This window comes from Microtus pennsylvanicus, chromosome 1 (genome assembly GCF_037038515.1).
Source record: "Microtus pennsylvanicus isolate mMicPen1 chromosome 1, mMicPen1.hap1, whole genome shotgun sequence".
Lineage (NCBI taxonomy): Eukaryota > Metazoa > Chordata > Mammalia > Rodentia > Cricetidae > Microtus > Microtus pennsylvanicus.
In genome coordinates, this window is record NC_134579.1 from 201266225 (window position 1) to 201274994 (window position 8770).

The window sequence follows — 8770 nt, forward strand, 5'->3', positions numbered from 1 at the left end:
CTGAGATTTCTGGAGACAGGATTGCATTTTCCGTCTGAGGTAGAAGTAAGAGCTAATAGCTGGCTCTTACTTCTTTTCTGATCCTCGAGGTGAACCCCAATTTCTGTCTCTGACTTTTTATTAATTTGCTTCATTTGGTTAAAAGCCAATGGCTAGCTGTTTCCCTTTTCTGATCTTCAGGCAATTTTTATTTATTAAAATACAAATGAAATGCCTTTGCAATTTGTTAACAGATTGATAAAAAGTATATAACTTTGGTTCTATTTTTTGTTATTTCCTTAATGTTGGGATCATATAAGAAATAAGGAAGTTTTAGCTGTTACACTCCATTTATTTAAATCAATAGAGTCAAGTTTCCTTCCCAAACTGCTGCTTACTTTACACACCAAGTCCACATCCTGCTAAGAAGTGACATACTTATTCTAAGGGGAAATATAATTAAAAAAAGAAAACTTTTGTTTTTGGATAAGTATTATCAAAATGAAATGTTTTTGATTGTTATAGTTATTTTTGAATAATCCATTAGAAACTTAAAAAAGAGACAACTCAAGGTAACTGCACTCTTTCATATGGTCAAGTACATAGGACATGCTAGTTAATTCAGTTTCTTAAGAAAAACAGAACTAGTCCAACATGAAGACAAATTGACATCATTTGTCAAACGGTTCATTCCGAGTCCACCTGGTAACTGGAAGGATTGTCAGTGTTAGTCAGTTTTATCTGAAAGGGTAAAAAATAGACTCACATTGTTATGACAAATAATTTTGTGTCCAGTACAAGCTGCTCACCAAAGTTAGTTTACCACAGAATCTTTGAACCAAAGGTGTTCTTGGTCCTAACAACTACATCTCAAAGAGGTGCTCCCAGGCTGCTTGGAAAAGCCAGTGAGAGCCTAATTTATGTTACAAAAGGACTTCCCACATCTCAGGGACAACAAAGGAACTTGAAAGTTTCCTAATGCAAGTATCTCAGAAAAGAACATGGGAAGAGTCACTTCCTTCATTTTCAATAGGGGAATTAAACCTTTCATTTTTAATGTTTTTGTTTAAAATTTTGTTTGCCCTTATTATCAATTCCAGATAAACATTTGCTTGTGCACACAAATCTTTTTAAACCTTCTTAAAGATTAATAGCTACAATATCTAGCTCACAGTAAAAATGTAAATCTATATTAACCAACATTGTAGAAGAGACAGTTGGCCAGCTCAAGGAGGCTTTATACATAAAATCATATGGACTACACACATTTATAAAATTGTTTTGAAAGATGAACATATAAAAGCTGTGGCTCAAAGGCTAGGACTGTAGTTTAGTGATACAATGTTCAAGTGTCCCAAATAAAGCCTAGACTTCAGCCCTTATCAACACACACACATACACACCATAAATTAAATCCACTGTCTCCAAGAAGCCAAATAAACCACCTAGTATTCTCTAATAAACAGAATTACATCCACTGGAAGGCAGCATCTGAAACTGTCTCCTGAAGGAAATGCTCATTCGGCTGAAATTTTGGTCCACACTGGATTTGCAGTTTGCACTGATGTAAACTTTGCTTTGGAGTCCTGGGGATCGCATCAGCCTTGCTTTAAGACTGTGGCTTGGATGCCTATGGAACTGGGAAAGACTGTAATTGCATCTGGCTGCCCTCTCACGTCAGCATCCTGCCTCACTTCTCTGTCTATAAAGATTGACTTCCATGAGTTTTTTCTCACTGATAATTTTTTAAATTTGGAATAAAAGATAATCCCATTTTCCCCCTTTCCCTTTAATCTATCTCGTGTACTGTTCCCCATTTCTTCTCTCTCAAATTCATGGCCTCTTTTTATTGATTGCTGATATTTCTTTCTTCTTATTGATTACAAGCTTTTAAGATATTGTCTAAAGCCTTTTACTCCTGTGGAGATTTAGTTCTATGAAGAACTAGAGGGTTTTCATGCTGGGTTGATTCAGAATGATTTTCGTCTCAAGGAAGAGAGGCTAAGTTTTTACATTATTGTGTCTTTATTTTTTTTATTTTTTTTCCTGCCTACTTCTGAATTTCATTTTTTTCCTTTAAATTTATTTATTTATTAAGGATTTCTGCCTCCTCCCCATCACCGCTCCGGATGGAGGTGGGCGGTCCTTGGACTTTCCACAGGTCAGGGAACCCTGATTATTGTGTCTTTAAACTAGAGCATGTAGTATAGCTTCTGACGTGGTACTATTTGAACATATTTGCAACCATCCCTACTTAATGTGGCAATGATTAAATGATAAGCTCAATGCATTTACTAACAATACAAATATGGGCAAGAGTGTGCTTTCTGTAGACAGAAATTAAAGATAAAACAGGATCTCAATGCCAGGAGATAGAGTGAGCTAAGCACACCATGTTCTGAATTAGAGATAACAGCTAACCAGAAATCAACTATAGTCAAGCATTCAAACATCTTATCCTGCAGTGTAAGATGAAGCCTGATTGTTGCCACTGCTGAATTGAGTGTGTTATGTTCTGATAGTATTCGTGTATGTGTATATCATAATGCTATTGCAATGATTTCACATCACACATTATTTAATGATGGGGGAGGGTCATCTGTCTATGTGTTACTGTCATTAGTTAATAAAGAAACTGCCTTGGCCCTTTGATAGGACAGAAAATTAGGTAGGCCGAGTAAACAGAACAGAATGCTGGGAAGAAGAAGGCAATGAGGCAGACGCTATAGCTCTCCTCTCCAAGATGGACGCAGGTTAAGATCCTTCCCCCTAAGCCACCACCTCGTGGTGCTACACAGATTACTAAATATGGGTTAATCAAGATGTGAGAGTTAGCCAGTAAGAGACTGGAGATAAGGGTCAGGCAGTGATTAAAAGAATACAGTTTCCTTGTAATTATTTCTGGTAAAGCTAGCCGTGAGCCGGGCAGAAACACAGCCCTCCACTCTTACTACAATTTAACTATAAAGCTAACATGAAATAAGTAATTCTCTTGGTAACTGACACTTTTAGGCATTTTACAATTTAGTGAGAATGTCCAATGAAGAAGAGAGTCTCTCTACATGTTTCAAAAGAGATCTCTGGTGAAACACACTAAAGGAAGACCATACAAAGTATGGAATCCTCTGTAGTAATACTGCCTCTGATCTCTGACTCTAAGCAGGGTTGATCTTGGTAAGTACTTGGATAGGAAACAGAACATGCAATCGACTCCTGTCTGCTCCCTTCAGCCTATTACTCATGGGTGTCCTGACTTGTGAGTACCAGACAAAGTCTGCTACAGCAACTGTCTTCTAATCTTGCTTTCAAATCATGCATTAGTTGATTCATTTGTATATTAAATATGTATTTTATTTTTGTTTATGTGCATGTGTCAATGTGAAAGTATACACACATGTCTGCAGATGTGCAGGAGGCCAGAAAAGAGAACCAGGTCTCTTAGAGTTGTAGTTATAGGCAGCTGTGAGCCACCTAATATGGGTGCTGGGATTTAAACCAATGTCTGCTAGAAGAGCAGCAAGTGCTTTTGCTAGCTGAGCCATCCCTTCAGGAACTAGGTCTTGTATTTGTAACTACAGATGACAAACAAGATTTGCTCTCCAACTCTGAGTGCTGCAGGAAATCCTATAGCCAATAGCCTTTAAGTTGACCGCCCACTGGAGCGTGGCCTCTTAGACTATGCTGATGTAAAGCATGCATCTGGCCTCTTTTCTGAGCTGCGGGATTCCGGTTGCTGTTCTCTGTTCCAACAGAGGATATTGATTTGTCAGCTTACCCCTAAATAAATAACCATCTATTATTCTCAATTCTGAGCTAGGGTGGGGTTTCTTTTCAGCGTCCTTCTTCATCTGAGTCCTCAGACATTAAGTCACCAGATAAAGAAGGGAAGCCCTGCTTTCTTTTCCTATAAAGAGTCTGACAGACTTCCATATGGCTACTTTTGGCAGAAATATTTTTGATTTTTTTTGAATTGTGTATTATGAAGTCTGCTTAACCTTTCCTAAATGACACATTGTGAGTTTACTTTTGAAGTCACCTTGTGCTTTTAAAACCAAGGCCAATGATGAACTTGAAGAGAATAAAGAAACAGGGTCTGTCAATGGTGTTAGTTACCTGTGGGCTTCTCCACAGAATCAACCTACTTTTATCAGTTTTTTATTGTGCTTCAATCCTAATGCTATAGGAGGGCATGGCTGATTAACTCTGCCCAAACATTTGTTTTAGGGGTCATATTAAAATGCTGGAGTTTGGTATTTCTAATCCAAGATCTTTTTGTGGTTTTTATTGAGCTATATACTTTCTATGCTCCCCTCTTTTCTTCCCTCCTCCCATTCTACCCTCTCCCATGATCCTCACACTCCCAATTTACTCAGGAGATCTTGTATTTTTCTATTTCCCATGTAGATTAGATCCAAGTATGTATCTCTTCGGGTTCTTCTTGTCTGGGTTCTCTGGGATTGTGAATTATAGCCTGGTTTTTCTTTGCTTTTTGTCTAAAAGCCACTTATGAGTGAGTAAATAATATATTTGTTTTTCTGGATCTGGGTTACCTCACTCAATATAGTGTTTTGTAGATTCATCCATTTACCTTCAAATTTCAAGATGTCATTATGTTTTTTTCTTCGATGTAGTACTCTATTACATCAATGTACCACATTTTTTTATCCCTTCTTCAGTTGAGGGGCATCTAGGTTGTTTCCAGGTTCTGGCTATGACAAATAATGCTGCTATGAACACATGTCCTTGTAGTATGATTGATCATCCTTTGAGTATATATTCAAAAATAGTATGGCTACATCTTGAGGTAGGAGACCTCAACATATAACCAACCATACTGAACCTTATAGAAGAGAAAGCAGGAAGTACACTTGAATGCCTTGGCACAGGAGACAATTTCCTAAATATAACCCCAGTGGCACAGACACTGAGAGCAATAATTAATAAATGGGACCTCCTGAAACTGAAAAGCTTCTGTAAAACAAAGGACATGGCTAACAAGATAAAACAACAGCCTACAGAATGGGAAAAGATCTTCACCAAATCCATATTGGACAGAAGACTGATCTCTAAAATACATAAAGAACTTAAGAAATTGGTCATCAAAAGAACAAATAATTAAATAAAAAATGTAGTACAGACCGAAACAGAGAACTCTCAACACACAAGCCTAAAATGACTGAAAGACACTTAAGGAGATGCTCAACATTCATAGCCATCAGAGACATACAAATCAAAACAACTGTGATTTTATCTTATACCTAAAAGAAAGGCCAAGATCAAGAGCACTGATGACAATTTATGCTGAAAAAGATGTAGGGTAAAGGAAACACTTCTCCACTGTTGGTGGGAGTGAAAACTGGTATAGCTGCTTTGGAAATCAGTATGGCAATTTCTCATAAAATTAGAAAACAACCTAATCCAAGATTTTTATATAACTTTAACATTGGAAAATTATTAAAAAAATAATTTTGAAGCAAAATTGAAAATGAATACGATATTTATTAAAATAAGGTAACATTCTCATAACATTAATGTCCCATAGCATTACATGGTTAGCTGCCTCAACGGCAACAAGATCAGAAATTATACCAAGCTGTTAGTGGTACTGATGTGGGATTCCCCTATGTATGTTGTGATTACTATTGATTAATTATGAAACTGCTTTGGACCTATAGCAGGGGAGAACTTAGATAAGCAGGGAAAATTAAACTGGATGATGGGAGAAAGAAGGACAAATTCGGAGAGAAGCAATGTAGCCCCACTAGAGACAGAAACCCAGAACTTTACCCACTAAGCCACAGCCACGTGGCGACACACAGATTAATAGAAATGGGTTAAATTAAGATGTAAGAGTTAGCCAATGGGAAGCTAGATCTAATGGGCCAAACAGTGTTTTAAATAATATAGTTTCTGTGTGATTATTTTGGGGCTAAGTGGCTAGGAACAGCCAAAGGACCCTCCCTCCTACTACAGGACACGGCAGGCAGTCACTGCCATATTTCCACTAGCAATGGCACTGTTTAAGTGCATAAGAAGGGCTTAGCATTCTAAGAAGCTCTTCTGGTCATAAAAGGATTACAGACATGCAATAAAGGCAAATTCAGATGAAAGAATCCTCTAAATGAGAAACAGGGTGCTTTAAAAATGTATGTAGGCATGGGAGAGAGAAGAAAAAGAGTATAGAGAGTTATAAAAAGAAGTAAATTGTTTATAAAAATTGTAAAAGCAAAGTATTTAAAGAGACAGAGTAAGACAGTCATAGATTGGAGCAAAGATAATAAAATATTAAAAAATAATAGAGCAAAAATTGATATGCCATGTAAAGATGAAATACAGAGTCTAAATTATGTATATTATTGTGTTTTCTTTGAATTATTTGACTCTGAAGGGGCTAAGTAAACAACATATATACTTTAACATATATACTTTTTATATGTCTTGACTTCAGAATTTGAATCTAAGGATATGTTACTTTGCAAAAGAGGTTGTTCTTTTGTTTCCTCAGAGGATGAGAACCTAATGTGGTTTGATGGACCAAGAACCCCAGAAAGGTGGCTGTGCACACCCCCAAAAGTTACTTCACTCAATAAACAGCAGAAAGCAGTTTGGAGAGAACTACGCACATATTCCCAAATATTGCTTATACAAGTTTGTCTACATTTAAAGGGGAAATTGTTATAGAGATTTGCATTGGTATGGATCTTAGTTTATTGATACAAATTTAAGGTCAATTATGATATATATATATAAATATATATATAATTTCTGCTCTTGATTAAGATTTTGTGATTGTGTAGTTCATTTAAAAATGTAATGAATAATTAAGAAATATAGGTTAATCTATAAAGTTAAGCTTGTAGTCATGTTAGTTAGATTTTCTAGATGTACAGAGATATACTTCAGAAGGATAGGGATTCTTCAAAGACTGCAGAATATGGCATTTTATTGTTTTAAGAATTTAGGACTTTTCAAGACAATGAGACACATCTGCTCCTGGCAGCACCAATCTACTAACAAGAGGACAATGGGCACAGAAGAGGCTCCTTATGGAGTTTGTTAGCCATTTGGGCAAGAAACAGCTCTGTGCTTGCCTGGATTGCTTGATGGCATGCTATGTGAGCTGGACATGCAAGACCTACAGAGAAATGAGTGCTGAACTTGCCTAAAGGTGAGACGATCCTCTGGGGTCCTTGCTTCATGAAAAAATAGAAAAAGTCTGCTAGACATTGTCCTGGACACAAAAGAAAGTGACTGACAAACTGTCAACATAGACAGAACAGTCTTTGAAATTTCCTGCTTCTTTGAAAAGTCTGCTGAATACTATGGGTCTGTAGACTGAAGAAGGATGCCCGGATGGTAACAGAACTTTGGGTGACTGTCCAGGCAGTGAGATGCCTCTGTCAATTCTAGAGTTTTCAAAGGTGTTTACAATGTACTCTCTGTTTACATAGGTAATATTATATCCTTCTCAAGTCTTTCATGGAGTTGAAGAATTGATAGTTATAGTTTTCCTTAGTTATGATAAAAGATAAAGTAGATATAAATATTGTAACTATAATTTTTGCTTGATACCCGTCTTGTTATATGTAATTTTTATATGTTAAAGTAAAAACTTTCCTTTTTATTTACACAGAAAAGGGGAAGTGATGTGGGATTCCCTTCTGTATTCTGTGATGACCATTGATTAATAAAGAAACTGCTTTGGACCCATAGCAAGGCAGAACTTAACTAGTCAGTAAAAACTAAACTGAATGCTAGGAAGAAGAAGGCTGAGTAAGAGAGAAGCTATGGAGCTGCCACCAGAGACAGATGCACTGAAACTTTGCTGGTAGGTCACGACCTCGTGGTGATGCACAGATTAATAGAGATGGGTTATAAGATGTGAGCGTTAGCCAATAAGAAGCTAGAGCTAATAGGCCAAGCAGTGATTTAATTCATACAGTATCTGTGTGGTTATTTCTGGGCAGCTGGGACAAACAAGCAGACTCCTTACAACACGGTATGAAGATGGGTTTGACTGAAGTGTAACTAGATGATGCCATGTGGAGACACAGATGGGGTGAATTCCCTGTGAAGACAGTGAGTGAGGAGTTTCATCCCCTGCTGCAAAGGGGTGAGGAAGGATTTTTCTGCAGGTCCTGGGGATCATAGTAACACATGATTGCCTTGATCTTGAGTTTTTAGCCTTTGCAGCCATCTGTCACACTAGTGTTGTTTTAAGCCATCAAGTGAGTGGAGCCCAGGAAAATGATTAGATACAGTCTGCAGTGGTTTGAGTGAGAATGGCCCCCTAGACTCATATCATTGCTTCTTTGGTTCCCAGTTGAGAGACTATTGGGAGGGAATGATTAGGAGGAGTGGTCTTGTTGGTGGAGGTGTGTCACTGGAAGTGTGTTCTGAGGTTTCAAAGGCTCAGCCAGACCCAGTATCTCCCTCCCTCCCTCCCTCCCTCCCTTCCTCCCTCCTGCCTGGGGATCAGGGTGTAAAGCTCTCATCTACTGCTCCAGCACCATGCCTCTGTGCTCCCCACCATAACGATAATGCACTAATGCTCTGAAGCAAGCCCCCAGCTACATGTTTCTTCCATATAAGAGTTGCCTTGGTCATGGTGTGTCTTCACAGCAATAGACCACTCACTGAGACATCCCAGAGCAGCTTCGTTTCTTTCAGCAGATTAGACAAAAGAAGACAAAATGAGGGAGAAGCATCAGAAACACAGATCTTGTTAGAAATAATACAAAAGAGAATAGACGCTTGGAAACACAGGAGTGAGCGTAGAAAAAAATGCAAC